The 18492-nt window shown below is 37.0% G+C and overlaps 1 long non-coding RNA gene across 1 annotated transcript; it reads right to left on the bottom strand.

Annotated features, from left to right (window-relative positions):
- Nucleotides 1-655: 655 nt before the first annotated feature.
- Nucleotides 656-4306, bottom strand: LOC311302147. Its single transcript, XR_014629544.1, has 5 exons — nt 4182-4306; nt 3708-3775; nt 3430-3526; nt 2416-2537; nt 656-753 (listed from the first exon to the last, which is right to left on the bottom strand). It is a non-coding gene; the product is annotated as an uncharacterized lncRNA (long non-coding RNA).
- Between the last annotated feature and the right edge of the window lie 14186 nt (nt 4307-18492).

Raw genomic sequence — 18492 nt, 5'->3', positions numbered from 1 at the left:
AACCCCGCCTTCTATGATTTGATTGGCTATCTATTTGGATGGTCGCTGTAAGGTAGACCAGCCTAAAATGTAACTTTTAAACCTTTTTGCCATCCTAAAAACAGAGTGGAGCAAGAATTTCCAATACTGAATTTCCAGTTTGGCCATTTCTAACTATTGACATACTATTGTTAATATTGACATAATTATACACTGCAAAAAAATGCTTTTCTTAGTATTTTTGTGTTGTTTCCAGTCCAAATATCTAAACATTCTTAAATCAAGAAGCATTTACTAGAGAAGTAAAATAACATAAGAAATTCTATTTTGTTTTCAGATAAACAAAGTAATTTAAGTAATTTTTGCTTAAAATAAGATAAATTATCTGCCAGTGGGGTAAGAAAAAATAATCTTGTTTTCCAATTGAATCAAGATTATTTTTTCTTACTTCTTGATTTAAGAATTTTTAGATATTTGGACTGGAAACAACACAAAAATACTAAGTAAGAAAAGCATGTTTTGCAGTGTAGGACTTGTCCCCCTCAATGTCTATGTACATATATACAGCCCTGGAGTTACTTGACTATCCAATATGAAAAAAGTAGGCTCTACTGACATTGAAAAATATCTTCTTAATTTTGTGTGTAACTGTCTCTAGTATAATGAACAGACACAATTCAAGTTAAGACATTTTAATGACACCAGAAAGAACTCCAGGAGAAAAGGGATCAAAAAGGAACAGCAACAATGTAGAGAAGGATTCTTCCTGGCAACCTGTAACAGAGTGAAAAACATTGAGAAAAAGCAGTTAGGACTAAAGCTAAGAATAAAATTGTCATTACACTGGATAATATAATTAAAAATCTAACAACAATCAAAGGTACATCAGCTGGCAAATCATTTAATAGTTTAATAGGTTTAATAGTCTATTTAAAGGGAATGATTGTAGTGGGGAGTTTGCTCAAACTATGGCAGTGATACAGCGAATAGTTGTCCGCGGTGCGCTTTCAAAGGCCAGTGTAAGCATACTGTCAGTTAAATTGTAAGTAGATGCTAACTGTTTCTCATGGGTTCGTATGGTATTTTAAACATTTACAGGGGTAAGTCTGTGATTTTATTGCCATCCGAATCCATGTCAGTGTTTATTTTCACCCAACCCGCGTACATTTCTTAATTGCTTTTATAAAGAACACCGCTTTCTCAGTTAACGCAGTGAAGCAGCCCCTGCACGAGATTGATTCTCGAGCCATCAATATCAGCAGATTCAGCAGCATCGCCACGGGCAGCACTGGGTAACGTCACACGGAAGAAGGAATATCTTTAGCAGCTTTCTAAGGTATGGTTCGGGGAACACGCCTATAAATGGTATTCCTTTAGTTAAGTTATACCTTAAGAGTCTTCGTAGCACGCTAAGAGACAACGTTATCGCGAAACCCAGCCCAGGTGTTTATGAATGAGACACTGAATTAATTGGTTTTAAAAGTGTTTGAATTAATGATTCAATTGAGTATCTTTTTTTTAAGTAGACTAGAACATGTTATTCTGATGTATGTTATCGTGATCTCCATTTTAAACAAAACAAAAATGATTTTAAACCAAATAGATTCTCAGTTTATCCTGAATTAGGAGCCGTTCACATATCGCGTCTAAAAACGTGTGAAAAGCGCTCTCTCCTTTCTACAAGCACTTGCGCTCCCGTGGCGTCTGTCGTTGCTATGCAACCATGAACTGCGCTCTCCATGATGACAAGGAAGTATCAGCAAAGGAATAATTGATTTCTAGCCCTTGCATTAGCTTTACTACTAGATATATTTATGGAGATGATAAATAAAAACTCGCCCTGTACAGCTATGATCGGCTGTTCGGCCGAGTTTTCCATGTTGTTACGGAAAGGCCAAAGCTGATCGGTTGGTTTTTGTCACATGACCAGCGGTGCTCTTGTGGCATTCTGAAAAGTTGAGATGTTTTCATCTCGCTGTGGCATATGCGTGCCTGGAAAAACGAGCACGCTGCATCGCATGCGCGTCACTTCTATTATGGTATTACCGGTGTTGTCACACTTTGATTAACCGGTGGGGAAATATCCGAACGTATGACTTACAGAAGGTACAATTAACTAAGAACGTTTCGGGAAACACGTATTAACGATAAGGTACAGCTTAAGGTATAACTTAGGAATGATGTAGCTTTAAGAAGATTTGGGAAATCCAGCCCTTATCATAATTAAAAACGTGTTTCCTGAAACGTTCTTAGTGTTGCGCTTTTATTGAGCAGGTCATGCAATAACATAAATTAGTTATTTACACCAATAATGTGATGCGGCTGCTGGGCAATCTAGTGAGTTTTGGAGGTGGAGCATTGAAGAAAGGGGTGTGTTTGTTTGGGTTCATTCCAAATATCAACAGTGTCCAACAGCGTTTTTGAAATATCACTTACCCCACCTTAATATCTGGCAGTTTTTTTATGTCCATCTATAGTTGCCATCATCTGAAGTCTTCACAAGTGAGGCTGGATCCAAACTGGAGCTGCTATAATCTCTAGTGAACTTGCTGAGCATCCTGATATAGAAACAGGGAAACAACAGGAGAAAGATTAGCATAGCTGCAGTTCATATTATTTCAGGCAAAAGATGATCATGTGCACTTTTTACTATTTCATCACATATTAACTGTAAAACAAGATTATGAGATGTGTTAATTGAATGCTTGGCTAAAGAGTTGTGTCTTTAGTCTAGATTTAAATTGGGAGAGTGTGTCTGAGCCCCGAACATTATCAGGGAGGTTATTTATGTAAGTAAAAGAGTAGCAAAACTCTAGAGCATAAAGATGTGAATTTGAGAACTTGTCCCCTGTAAAATACAAGTCCAAAGTTGAATTTAGAGATTTGCACTTGCAGAACGTGACTTAACGCATAGACAGTGATATTAAAATAAATAAATGATAACTCAGTAAACACCATACTAATTAAAAATAGACTGCTATGTACAGTTAAGCGTTTTCCTCACATAGAAAACTGGTAGAAAAGGCTTAAAGGTCCCATGGCATGAAAATTTCACTTTATGAGGTTTTTTAACATTAATATGAGTTCCCCTAGCCTGCCTATGGTCCCCCAGTGGCTAGAAATTGTGATAGGTGTAAACCAAGCCCTGGGTATCCTGCTCTGCCTTTGAGAAAATGAAAGCTGGTAATAATCATAAATGTTTCTTGAGCGTCAAATCATCATATTAGAATGATTTCTGAAGGATCATATGAAGCTGTGATGCTGAAAGTTTTGATCACAGGAATTAATTACATTTTACAATATATTCACATAGAAAACAGTTATTTAAAATTTGTTATTTCACAATATTATTGTCTTGGTGAACATAAGAGACTTCTTTCAAAACACAATTTTTTTACCAACACAATTAGTGTATGTTTGACATTAGTGTATGTTTGAAGTTTTACTTACTAATCATATGGTTCATAGCGCCTTAGAGATGATGATCCGAGATGATGATCCGCCCAACTCTGCTACGGTGGAGGCCAGGGCATCAACATTGAAGGATCTAGGAACACAACAATCCATTTGTCACAGAGCCAAACAATATTATTATATAATGCCAGGTTTATTACAAGTAAGAAGCTATAGCTAAGCTATATTATATATAAGCTACAGCAGAGGTGAAATGCTCTTCTGAGATGAGTTTCTGAATCTATTTGACCTGCATCTGGGCATGGAGTACCTACGGCCTGAGGGAAGTAGCTTGAACTGGCAGGACAAAGGATGACTAGGGTCAGCTGCCTTCTTTGCCACTCTGTTGGAGTAAATGTGTGAGAGAGGGGGAAAGTTAATGCCTGCAATCTTGCTACATGTCCTAACAATACTCTCTAATCGTTTTTTGTTTTTTGTAGACAAGGAACCAAACCAGCAGATAAAACAGAAGGTTAAAACAGACTCAATAAAACAAGAATAAAACATTCTCATCAAAGTGGGGTCAATGTTAAAATTCCTCAGTCTACTGTAAAAATACATTCGCTGGTGGGCTTTGGCACAAACAGCATCAGTGTGTGATTCAAAACATAGCTTACTATCAATTATTGTGCCATGGTACTTGTATTCTTGTACTATCTCAATAGGTTGGCCATCAATGATAGTGAGGGGAAGAGGGGGGCTCTGTTTCCTAAAATCAATAATTAATTCTTTAGTTTTGGATTTCCTACCTGTATTTCCTACTTCTCTGGCAGCAGCTTTCTTCAGAAATGTTGAAGTCGTGGAGCTTTCCCTCTATTATGGGTTATTTTGTTGCTGCTGAAATCACAGAACATTTTTTTTTTATCAAATTTTGTTTACCACTGAGCTAACATAGTTTTAAACAATTTTATCACTCCATGTAAGTGACGTCACCGTAGCTCACTTCCAAGTAAAACCTTTACAAAACCTCTCATATACACAAAAGAGGTGATTTAAAGCACTGCGGTCAAGTGGGCCGCGCGTTGAAAATACACGGTCAAGCCAGCCGCACATTTTTTTTAGTATGCGCGTCTATTTGTGTACTTACGGTATGGGTGCTGGAAGAGGCCAAAATTGACACATTTTCTGCTATTTTCCATCTTAATAGGACATAAATAATTAAATGTCATGATTTTTGTATTAAATACGACTTTTAATTGTGTTTAATCTTTATTATTTTAATGTTTGTAGGCCTATATATGATTTACATTAATTATTACATAATTTATTCATGTTCATATTAATGTTAATTATTATACATCATTCTTTTTTTTACATTTTCATGATTTTTTTAAGATATTACTTTTATATTTGTTTATTTTTAATTATTTTAATAATTGTAGGCCTATATATGATTTACATTAATTATTACATAATTTATTCATGTTCATATTAATTAATTAATTCTACATCATTCATTTTTTTGTCAATTTTAATGTTTAATATATGATACATTAATTATTATACTTTATTAATTAATGTCAATTTAATTTAAATACAATTATGTAAATTCAATTATTAATGTTAGTTATCATACATTCATTGTTTTGCATTTTTATTGCTGATTTTAATGTTTGTATATATAAAGTATTCATTAATTATTATACATCATGTATTAATGTTTGTTTGTTTATTTATTTATTTACTTATATTTTAAAGTAAATGACAAATATGACACAACAGGCTTTTGGTGCCTTTTAATCTGTTAATTCTCATTGAATTGCCTATGAGCTATACAAACCTGATCTACGAAATATACATTCATACCTGATGTATGAAATATGATACTCAAAACACACACACACACACACACACACACACACACACACACACACACACAGCCATTTTACATATAAAAGGTCACAGTTTTGCCATTTTATTTTACGTTCTAGCACTTACATAATGTCCCATTTTCAAACACTCATATGAGTGACGCTGACTATTACTGTATTTATTTTCTACTGTATAGTTTTGGAGAAAAGTAAAGGCCAATTCACCCCATTATCAAAGTGCATTCTAGCACTTACACCATGTCCCATTTTCAAACACTTATAAAAAGTGTTCCTTCATAGGTTTGCTCATTCTTTCACTTGATTCCTGTTCAGAGTGGCCCTGACTATTACTGTATTTATTTTCAAATAATTTTACTGTATAGTTTTGGAGAAAATTAAAGACAAACTCACCCCAATCATCTAAGTGCATTCTAGCGCTTACACCATGTCCCATTTTCAAACACTTATAAAAAGTGTTCCTTCATAGGTTTGCTCATTCTTCAATTTGATTCCTGTTCAGACTGACCCTTGCTATTACTGTTATCATTTTCAAGTAATTTTACTGTATAGTTTTGGAGAAAAGTAAAGGCCAAATCACCCCAATCACCAAAGTGCATTCTAGCACTTACAACATGTCCTATTTTCAAACACTCATAAAAAGTGTTCCTTCATAGGTTTGCTCATTCTTTCATTTGATTCATGTTCAGAGTGACCCTGACTATTACTGTATTTATTTTCAAGTAATTTTACTGTATCATTTTGGAGAAAAGTAAAGGCCAATCCACCCCAATCACCAAAGTGCATTCTAGCGCTTACACCATGTCCAATTTTCAAACACTTATAAAAAGTGTTCCTTCATAGGTTTGCTCATTCTGTCACTTGATTCCTGTTCAGAGTGACCCTGACTATTACTGTATTTATTTATAAGTAATTTTACTGTATAGTTTTGGAGAAAATTAAAGACAAACTCACCCCAATCATCAAAGTGCATTCTAGCGCTTACACCATGTCCCATTTTCAAACACTTATAAAAAGTGTTCCTTCATAGGTTTGCTCATTCTTTCATTTGATTCATGTTTAGAGTGACCCTGACTATTACTGTATTTATTTATAAGTAATTTTACTGTATAGTTTTGGAGAAAATTAAAGACAAACTCACCCCAATCATCAAAGTGCATTCTAGCGCTTACACCATGTCCCATTTTCAAACACTCATAAAAAGTGTTCCTTCATAGGTTTGCTCATTCTTTCACTTGATTCCTGTTCAGAGTGACCCTGGTTATTACTGTTATCATTTACATGTCATTTTACTGTATAGTTTTGGAGAAAACTAAAGGCCAAATCACCCCAATCACCAGTGCATTCTAGCACTTACAACGTGCCATTTTCAAACACTCATAAAAATCATTCTATTATATGTTTGCTCATTCTTTCATTTGATTCCTGTTCAGAGTGACCCTGACTATTACTGTATTTATTTTCAAATAATTTTACTGTATAGTTTTAGAGAAAAGTAAATGCCAAATCACCCCAATCACCAAAGTGCATTCTAGCACTTACACCATGTCCCATTTTCAAACACTCATAAAAAGGGTTCCTTCATAGGTTTGCTCATTCTTTCATTTGATTCATGTTCAGAGTGACCCTGACTATTACTGTATTTATTTATAAGTAATTTTACTGTATAGTTTTGGAGAAAATTAAAGACAAACACCCCAATCATTAAAGTGCATTCTAGCGTTTACACCATGTCCCATTTTCACTCATAAAAAGGGTTCCTTCATAGGTTTGCTCATTCTTTCATTTGATTCATGTTCAGAGTGACCCTGACTATTACTGTATTTATTTTCAAGTAATTTTACTGTATCATTTTGGAGAAAAGTAAAGGCCAATCCACCCCAATCACCAAAGTGCATTCTAGCGCTTACACCATGTCCAATTTTCAAACACTTATAAAAAGTGTTCCTTCATAGGTTTGCTCATTCTGTCACTTGATTCCTGTTCAGAGTGACCCTGACTATTACTGTATTTATTTTCAAATAATTTTACTGTATAGTTTTCGAGAAAAGTAAATGGCAAATCACCCCAATCACCAAAGTGCATTCTAGCACTTACAACTTGTCCTATTTTCAAACACTCATAAAAAGTGTTTCTTCATAGGTTTGCTCATTCTTTCACTTGATTCCTGTTCAGAGTGACCCTGACTATTACTGTATTTATTTTCAAATAATTTTACTGTATAGTCTTGGAGAAATGTAAAGGCCAAATCACCCCAATCACCAAAGTGCATTCTAGCGCTTACACCATGTCCCATTTTCAAACACTCATAAAAAGTGTTCCTTCATAGGTTTGCTCATTCTTTCATTTGATTCATGTTCAGAGTAACCCTGACTATTACTGTATTTATTTATAAGTAATTTTACTGTATAGTTTTGGAGAAAATGAAAGACAAACTCACCCCAATCATCAAAGTGCATTCTAGCGCTTACACCATGTCCCATTTTCAAACACTCATAAAAAGTGTTCCTTCATAGGTTTGCTCATTCTTTCACTTGATTCCTGTTCAGAGTGACCCTGGTTATTACTGTTATCATTTACATGTCATTTTACTGTATAGTTTTGGAGAAAACTAAAGGCCAAATCACCCCAATCACCAGTGCATTCTAGCACTTACAACGTGCCATTTTCAAACACTCATAAAAATCATTCTATTATATGTTTGCTCATTCTTTCATTTGATTCCTGTTCAGAGTGACCCTGACTATTACTGTATTTATTTTCAAATAATTTTACTGTATAGTTTTAGAGAAAAGTAAATGCCAAATCACCCCAATCAACTGCGGTCAAGTGGGCAGCGCGTTGAAAATACACGGTCAAGCCAGCCGCACATTTTTTTTAGTATGCGCGTCTATTTGTGTACTTACGGTATGGGTGCTGGAAGAGACCAAAATTGATTTTAAGACGTATTTTCTGCTATTTTCCATCTTATTAGGACATAAATAATTAAATTTCATGATTTTTGTATTAAATACGACTTTTAATTGTGTTTAATCTTTATTATTTTAATGTTTGTAGGCCTATATATGATTTACATTAATTATTACATAATTTATTCATGTTCATATTAATGGTAATTATTATACATCATTCTTTTTTTTTTTACATTTTCATGATTTTTTAAAGATATGACTTTTATATTTGTTTATTTTTTATTATTTTAATAATTGTAGGCCTATATATGATTTACATTATTTATTACATAATTTATTCATGTTCATATTAATGGTAAGTATTATACATCATTCATTTTTTATTGTAAATTTTAATGTTTAATATATGATACATTAATTATTATACTTTATTAATTAATGTGAATTAAATTTAAATAAAATTATCTAAATTAAATTAATGTTAATTATCATACAATAATTGATTTGCATTTTTATTGCTGATTTTAATGTTTGTTTATATAAAGCATTCATTAATTATTATACATCATGTATTAATGTTTGTTTGTTTATTTATTTATTTACTTACATTTTAAAGTAAATAACAAATATGACAAAACAGACTTTTGGTGCCTTTTAATCTGTTAATTCTCATTGAATTGCCTAAAAACCTGATCTATGAAATATTAGATTAGATTAGATTAGATTCAACTTTATTGTCATTACACAAGTACAGGTACAAGGCAACGAAATGCAGTTTAGGTCTAACCAGAAGTGCAATAGCAGCAAGTGCAGGATATATACATTCATACCTGATACAATATATACATTCATATACATTCATACCTGATGTATTAAATATGATACTCAAAACACACACACACACACACACACACACACACACACACACACACACACACACACACACACACACACACACACACACACACACACACACACACACACACACACAGGCATTTTATATATAAAATGTCAGTTTTGCACTTGCACTTACACCATGTCCCATTTTCAAACACTCATAAAAAGTGTTCCTTCATAGGTTTGCTCATTCTTTCATTTGAGTATTGTTCAGAGTGACCCTGACTATTACTGTATTTATTTATAAATAATTTTACTGTATAGTTTTGGAGAAAATTAAAGACAAACTCACCCCAATCATCAAAGTGCATTCTAGCGCTTACACCATGTCCCATTTTCAAACACTTATAAAAAGTGTTCCTTCATAGGTTTGCTCATTCTTTCATTTGATTCCTGTTCAGAATGACCCTGACTATTACTGTAATTATTTTCAAATAATTTTACTGTATAGTTTTGGAGAAAATTAAAGGCCAATTCACCCCAATCATCAAAGTGCATTCTAGCGCTTACACCATGTCCCATTTTCAAAAAAATTATAAAAAGTGTTCCTTCATAGGTTTTCTCATTCTGCCACTTGATTCCTGTTCAGAGTGACCCTGAGTATTACTGTATTTATTTATAAGTAATTTTACTGTATAGTTTTGGAGAAAATTAAAGACAAACACCCCAATCATCAAAGTGCATTCTAGCGCTTACACAATGTCCCATTTTCAAACACTCATAAAAAGTGTTTCTTCATAGGTTTGCTCATTCTTTCAGTTGATTCATGTGCGGAGTGACGCTGGCTATTACTGTATTTATTTACAAGTCATTTTACTGTATAGTTTTGGAGAAAACTAAAGGCCAATTCACCCTAATTATCGAAGTGCATTTTATAGCACTAACACCATGTCCCATTTTCAAACACTCATAAAAAGTGTTCCTTCATAGGTTTGCTCATTCTTTCATTTGATTCCTGTTCAGAGTGACGTTGACTATTACTGTATTTATTTTCAAATAATTTTACTGTATAGGTTTGGAGAAAATTAAAGACAAACTCACCTCAATCATCAAAGTGCATTCTAGCGCTTACACCATGTCCCATTTTCAAACACTCATAAAAAGTGTTCCTTCATAGGTTTGCTCATTCTTTCACTTGATTCCTGTTCAGAGTGACACTGGCTATTACTGCTATCATTTTCATGTCATTTTACTGTATAGTTTTGGAGAAAATTAAAGGCCGAATCACTCCAATCACCAAAGTGCATTCTAGCACTTACAACATGTGCCATTTTCAAACACTCATAAAAAGTGTTCCTTCATAGGTTTGCTCATTCTTTCATTTGATTCATGTTCAGGGTGACCCTGACTATTAATGTGTTTATTTATAAGTAATTTTACTGTATAGTTTTGGAGAAAATTAAAGACAAACACCCCAATCATCAAAGTGCATTCTAGCGCTTACACCATGTCCTATTTTCAAACACTCATAAAAAGTGTTCCTTCATAGGTTTTCTCATTCTTTCATTTTATTCCTGTTCAGAGTGACCCTGACTATTAATGTAATTATTTTCAAATAATTTTACTGTATAGTTTTGGAGAAAATTAAAGACAAACTCACCCCAATCATTAAAAAAGTGCATTCTAGCACACCATGTCCCATTTTCAAACACTCATAAAAAGTGTTCCTTCATAGGTTTGCTCATTCTTTCACTTGATTCCTGTTCAGAATGACACTGGCTATAACTGCTATCATTTTCATGTAATTTTACTGTATAGTTTTCGAGAAAAGTAAAGGCCAATTCACCCCAATCACCCAAGTGCATTCTAGCACTTACAACATGTTCCATATTCAAACACTTATAAAAAGTGTTCCTTCATAGGTTTGCTCACATTTTCATTTTATTCCTGTTCATAGTGACCCTGGCTATTACTGTATTTATTTCCAAGTCATTTTACTGTACAGTTTTGGAGAAAAGTAAAGGCCAATTCACCCCAATCACCAAAGTGCATTCTAGCACTTACAACTTGTCCCATTTTCAAACACTCATAAAAAGTGTTCCTTCATAGGTTTGCTCACATTTTCATTTTATTCCTGTTCATAGTGACCCTGACTATTACTGTATTTATTTTCAAGTCATTTTACTGTACAGTTTTGGAGAAAAGTAAAGGCCAATTCACCCCAATCACCAAAGTGCATTCTAGCACTTACAACATGTGCCATTTTCAAACACTCATAAAAAGTGTTCCTTCATAGGTTTGCTCATTCTTTCATTTGATTCATGTTCAGGGTGACCCTGACTATTAATATATTTATTTATAAGTAATTTTACTGTATAGTTTTGGATAAAAGTAAAGGCCAATTCACCCCAATCACCAAAGTGCATTCTAGCACTTACAACATGTGCCATTTTCAAACACTCATAAAAAGTGTTCCTTCATAGGTTTGCTCGCTCTTTCAATTGATTCCTGTTCAGAGTGACCCTGGCTATTACTGTATTTATTTTCATGTCATTTTATTGTATAGTTTTGGAGAAAACTAAAGGCCAATTCACCCCAATCATAAAAGTGCATTCTTACACCATGTCCAATTTCAAACACTCATAAAAATCATTCTATTATATGTTTGCTCATTCTTTCATTTGATTCCCGTTCAGAGTGACCCTGACTATCACTGTATTTATTTTCAAGTCATTTTACTGTATGGTTTTGGAGAAAAGACTAAATGGTTTTTATTTTTGAAGGCATTGTTGTGAAAACATACCATGCTTATTTCATATTTTATAATTACCACGTGTAATTTAAACTTATTTAATGTACAGTAGTTTACAAAATTACATGGAAATACATCATATATACAATGCCTTCTTGCATTTTATGTATTATTGTAATTTTAATTTAGTGAAAACCTTGTTTTTAACTATAAAAAAATATATTATGTTCATCATCCATCCATTTGAGAAGTCCTTTTTTTGTTACTTATTCCTCACCTTTAGTTTAGTTTCTTATGTCTACATTTTATATCCCTGTCAGTTTAGTCTTTTGTTGTTGGTTGTTGTCTTTGTTTATGATGATTATGTCTGCAAAGCTGTTTTTTTTTTTTTACCTTAATCTTCAGTCTATTGAATCTGTTCAAATGGAATTCCTCATTTCCCCTCCTCCTTGACAGAATCATTACAATTATATGGTATTGAGATGAACTCTAAAATTATCTTTCTAAATGAAAACCCACATACAGCAAGTGACAGGTCACAGAAATAAGGAAAGAGAGTTGATAACACAAAGAAAAATGAAACTGATGCAGTGTCATGTCCTTGACCTTGAATATGATCACACTTTTATAAATTCTTTGCTTTTCTATTTCAGAAAAAAAAACTTTGTGCATCTTGAAGAACGTCCTGGTTGCGTATGAAACCCAGAGTACGTAGTCGATGTCGACTGAATGGGATCACGCTAAGGAGCCTGTCTTCTTCGAGCATGTTAGAACAAGCCAATGTGCGCATTGGCGTGCGTGAGACGCATTGCGCATTCCGCCCCACCACGCGGGCATAAATACGGAAGCAGATGCACGCACACCTTGTTTTTCGCTGAGGAGCCGAGCGGAACTCGAAGTCAGCGGTAGTCCGGATATAGTGGCAAACGGACTACGTCCTCCGTTCCCTCCTTCAGGGAATGGTGGGTTGCATGCGCAACCAGAATGTTCCCTTTCAGTCGAGAACGTCAGATGTAGTCGATGTCGACTGAATGGGATCTTTAACCCTGGAAAACGCCACTAGAGCTGCCACCCTCCAGTGCCTGGGTAAAAGCCTCAAGTCCCCCTGCAACTCTGAGGTGGAGAGGGGCGAGGCTGCTGTTCCACAGACCGGGGTCTCAACTTGTGAGAGTTAGCCGAGAAACCAGAGAAAAAGACCCAAGAAGGTAAGGAGGGGACGCAATGCGAATATATCTCCTTGCTTGCCTCAGGGACCTGACGATCAAATCGCACTCCGCTTGGATTTAAATCCACTGCCTCATGATGTGCATCAATATAGAAGCCACAACATTTTGAAGTGGAGGGGACAGCCCTTGCTCCAACCACAAGCAGTTTTTTAAAAGGGAGCACTGAAGTGATCAAACACCTTCGGGACTCAATTCAAGACTCAATTCAACAAACAGGTTCGACTTCTATTAGAGAAGCTCGCATCTTTCTAGAGGGTGCTCACAGAAGTGATGGTCTCTACTGCATAACAATTATTGCAGTAGACCAGAACCTCCGAGTCCCGTTCTTACTTAAACCAGACCTGGAACTTTCCAAGGTCTAGACGCGTGTGCCATCGTGCCACATCCCTGAGAATGTGCTCAGAGGATAGGCTTGTGCACAATTTAGAATTTAATTGAGAATGACTCCTTAATTCCAATTCAATTCTTGAATTTGAATTGAATTTGAATTGATGTCAAAAACAGGATCTAGAATTACAATTTGAATTTGAATTAAAGGAAGCAGAATTGCAATTCAATAAAAGTTCAAAGAAATTCATATACATATTTTAAGTGAAGTGTTTAACAATGAAGCTTTACAGTTGTCACAGTGTCAGGTTTGTGTTTCCCCGGGGTGTCCACTAGAGGTCCTTGTCCCCCACGGTGTCATTCTCTCATGCACTATATTTCCCATCATCCTGTTCTGCCTAATCATTGATCATTGCACACAGCTGTTTCCTGTCACCTTGTTAGTATCTGTGTATATATACCCTGTCTGTTTCAGTCCATGTCACAGAGTCGTTGTCATTCGTCACTACACTTCTGGTCTGTGTTTCCTAGCCTGTTCTTGTTTTGTTTCTTGTTTATTTGTTATTGGACTGCTATTATGGATTTTGACCCCTGCATGGATGACTACGAATTGGATTGCCCTAACAATAAATATGCTACATTTGGATCCACCTGTTTCTCTGTGTCCTCCCGTGACAGAACGACTCCGTCAACTAATGGATCCAGTAGCCTGAACATTTTTCAGGGCTTTGCTTTATTGGCCTGCCAGAATGAGGAGGCCATGGCGCTCAAATCCCCTAAAACCCCTTCCATCGATGACAGAGAGTCTTTTAGGGGAACCCGTCTGGCCAGATTTTCAGGGACTCGTGGAGCCCGCAGGGGAGGAAGTACTAGAGGTGAGCCCCGGACCCACCCTCCACTCCGGTCTTTCCTCGACCATGGGCCGGTGATGCTCAGCCCAGAGCACCCTTCATCGCGGGTCCTGTTCAGCACAGAGCCTGCACCTCGCCATAAGAAATGACGGCGGAGGAAGACTTCCCTTCTCTCTGTCGTCCCGGAGGTCGTCCCCGTACAGGCCGCTGTGGTACCGGAGGTTATCCCCGTGCAGCCCGCTGTTGTCCCGGAGGTCGTCCCTGTGCAGCCCGCTGTCGTCCCGGAGATCGTCCCGTGCAGGCCGCTGTCGTCCCGGAGGTCGTCTCCGTGCAGCCCGCTGTCATCCTGGAGTTCGTCCTCGTGCAGCCCGCTGTCATCCAAGAGGTCGTCCCCGTGCAGCCCGCTGTCATCCCAGAGACCGTCCCGGAGATCCCCACCATCAGCCCTGCCACGGCAAGGAAGGCTGTCTTCCTCTTTTATGCAGTAGCTGTACTGCGTGCTTGGAGGAGACACAGCAGGTCTGCAGATCCAAGGACTGTTCAGGTTATGTCGGCCGGTCCAGAGACTGTTCAGGTCCCGTCTGCCGATCCAGAGACTGTTCAGGTCCCGTCTGCCGATTCCGGAGACTGTTCGCGTCCCGTCTGCTGATCCAGAGACTGTTCACGTCACGTCTGCGGATCCAAAGACTGTTCACGTCAGCCAATTCAGAGACTGTTCACGTCACGTCTGCCGATCCAGTGTCTCCGGACAAGATGGCCGCAGCCGAGCCTGTGTCTCCGGACAAGATGGCCACCGCTGAGCTGGTGTTTCTAGACAAGATGGCCGCCGCCGAGCCTGTGTCTCCTGACAAGAAGGCCGCCGCCGAGCCTGTGTCTGTTCCTGAGCCTGAGCCGGTGTCTGTTCCTGAGCCGGTGTCTGTATCTGTTCCTGTGCCTGAGCCGGTGTCTGTTCCTGAGCCGGTGTCTGTGTCTGTTCCTGAGCCGGTGTCTGTGTCTGTTCCTGAGCCGGTGTCTGTGTCTGTTCCTGAGCCGGTGTCTGTTCCTGAGCCGGTGTCTGTTCCTGAGCCGGTGTCTGTTCCTGAGCCTGTGTCTGTTCCTGAGCCGGTGTCTGTTCCTGAGCCGGTGTCTGTTCCTGAGCCGGTGTCTGTTCCTGAGCCGGTGTCTGTTCCGGAGCGGGTGCCTGTTCCTATCCCATGGCCGCCCGATGGACTGTCTGCTCCGCCCTGGCCGCCTGAGCGGTCGTCTCCGCCATGGCCGCCCGAAGGGTCGTCTCCGCCCTGGCCGCCTGATGGACTGTCTGCTCTGCCCTGGCCGCCTGAGGGAAAGTCTCCGCCCTGGCCGCCCGATGGATCGTCTGCTTCGCCCTGGCCGCCCGATGGGTCGTCTGCTTTACCCTGGCCGCTGGCTAAGCCATCACCTCCTGTTCCTGTTCCCTTTCATGGACCTGGCCCTCCATCCCTCCCCCTGATCCTCCACCGTTCCACCTCCCTCCTGGACTCTTGTTTTGGTTGTTTTTTGTGGGTCTTGGAGCGTCTGGTAGCCGCTCCATAGAGGGGGGGTTATGTCACAGTGTCAGGTTTGTGTTTCCCCGGGGTGTCCACTAGAGGTCCTTGTCCCCCACGGTGTCATTCTCTCATGCACTATATTTCCCATCATCCTGTTCTGCCTAATCATTGATCATTGCACACAGCTGTTTCCTGTCACCTTGTTAGTATCTGTGTATATATACCCTGTCTGTTTCAGTCCATGCCACAGAGTCGTTGTCATTCGTCACTACACTTCTGGTCTGTGTTTCCTAGCCTGTTCTTGTTTTGTTTCTTGTTTATTTGTTATTGGACTGCTATTATGGATTTTGACACCTGCATGGATGACTACGAATTGGATTGCCCTAACAATAAATATGCTACATTTGGATCCACCTGTTTCTCTGTGTCCTCCCGTGACAACAGTATATGTCAGATATGATTGCATTATAAATCAAGAGTTCAGATGCAAAAGCGCCATCTGAAATTTTCTTCCAGAATGATCATTTTTTTCAAGCTTGTATATTTAAGTTCAGTAATTTCACTTAAATGACAATTAATAGGTAATTTTCATTGCCATTTAAGTGAAATTACTGAACTTAAATATACGAGCTTGATAAAATGTAGCATTTTAGAAGAAAATTTCAGATGGCACTTAGAGGCTTTTGCATCTGAACTCTTAAAATGATATTAGTTTGAACTACTTGTACAGATTACATCAAAAGGATATGTTTTCCCCCAGAAATGAATGTTCAAAGCTCTAGTCACAGAACAAATAATTAAGTTTGATTTATTGTAATTGTATTTAGTTGTATTACTAAGGTAAAATGTTTAATTCAATTAGTTACTAATCAACTTAAAACGAAATTGCTTTGCATTGATAAAGTTATCCAAATAAAGTAATCCAAACCACATTTATAATGGGTAACTAATAACTTGACCGCTAGAGTGAAGGTATGCGTTCACCTTAAGAACTTCATCTTTGTTTCCAAACGCAATGACTTCCGTTTTGTCTTTGTTTAATTGAAGAAAGTTTTGACACATCCAACTGTTTACTTCATCAATGCACTGGCACAGGGAGTCAATGGGGCTGTAGTCGTTAGGCGATAGGGCTAAGTAGATCTGTGTGTCGTCTGCATAGCTGTGGTAAGAGATTTGGTTCTTTCTCATTATTTGGCTCATTGGGAGCATATACAGGTTGAAGTACCATTACATCAATGCACGCAGATTTAACGTTAACGCTAATTTAAACTGTGATGTTAAGGTTACTCATGCAAGTTAGTTCTCATGCCAGCCAACAAGGTTATGAAACCTCACAGTTTTGCTTCATTTTGGTTTTGGAAGAGACTATACATGAGGATTCGATTTTAAAGCCCTCACTGCTACACTGTAAAAAAATTCTAACCTCCCTAACTCAAAATTTTCTAGTGACTGATAACATCTAAATTTTTCAATTTGCCCAAGTTAAATTCTGTAAATTATAAAATTAAATTTACAGAATTTCACTTGGGCCAATTGAAAAATGTAGATGTTATCAGTCACTAGAAAATTTTGAGTTAGGGAGGTTAGAATTTTTTTACAGTGTATAGACTGAGTTCATGAAATCAAGAGAAATGAATTAGGTAAACTCATGCTCATCATCAAACTGATATATTTTGGTTACAAACTTGATCTGTTCTTCTGCAAATGATTATTTTGCTGAGAAATACAACAGATGTGCTGATATTTGTGGAAAAAATACAGTGTGATCCCATTGTCTCCTATAGTCACTGTATGTTTACAGTGTCTCTCATTAAATGACCGAACACATTCAACAACAAAATGCATTTTGATACGAGTGAATTCTTGAGATTTAATGTGAATGGATTGCTGTATTATCATAATATAAAGTGGCCAGACTCTATGTAAAATTACAATTTCTAATGTTTCATTTGCAGATGACTGGAACATACAGTGTGTGTTTATGCTTTTGATCATCACTGAGATAAAACATCAAATGGATAGAATTCTGATATCTATTTTTTTGTTTTTCTGACACACTATTGAGCTGAAGCCATCTTGTGCTCTGTGCCCATTGTCTACATTACACATCTGAAAATTCTGCTGAAATAACCCGGATCTTTTACAACATGGATTGCTATTCTTCTTTTGGAGGATAAAAATAAACTCATTCTCTTGGTAACTAGTTTGTGAATTCTTTATTGAATGAACAAACAAACAATGGGAAAATAAAACTTGTGTTATACAGTTGATTGGCTTCTTTTCAAACTGTGAACTTTCATTTGTAGTGATATGGTCAGGAAGAGTTTAACTTACTGCTACACAGGACATGCATCTCTAAACCAGTGATTCACAACTAAAGGGTACGTGAACCTGTGCACTTAAAGGGACAGTTCACCCAAAAATGAATAATCTGTCATCATTTACTCACCCTCAAGTTGTTCTAATGTGTATGAATTTCTTCTGCTGAATAATAGTAACCAAACAGTTGATGACTTCCATAGTATGGAGGGGGAAAATACTATGGGGCCCATCAACTGTTTGGTTACCATCATTCTTCAAAATATCTTCTTTTATATTTGATCTCTTTAAAAACTATAAATTCCCTTTGGTAGAAAAGTAAACTAAATAGTAGGCTATGTAGTGATGCTTTAGCAATTGTGGGGATGGCCTTTACAGTCAAATGTTTCTAAATAAAATATTGTTTCATAATAATACATAATTAATAATAATTGTTTCATAGCACATAATTATATATAATATAATCGCATATTTTATGGTTAGAAAATAAGAAATACCTATA

Source organism: Rutilus rutilus (genome assembly GCF_951802725.1).
Source record: "Rutilus rutilus genome assembly, chromosome: 13".
Lineage (NCBI taxonomy): Eukaryota > Metazoa > Chordata > Actinopteri > Cypriniformes > Leuciscidae > Rutilus > Rutilus rutilus.
The sequence above is the reverse complement of the archived record's forward strand: the minus strand, read 5'-3'. Positions and strand labels throughout refer to the sequence as shown.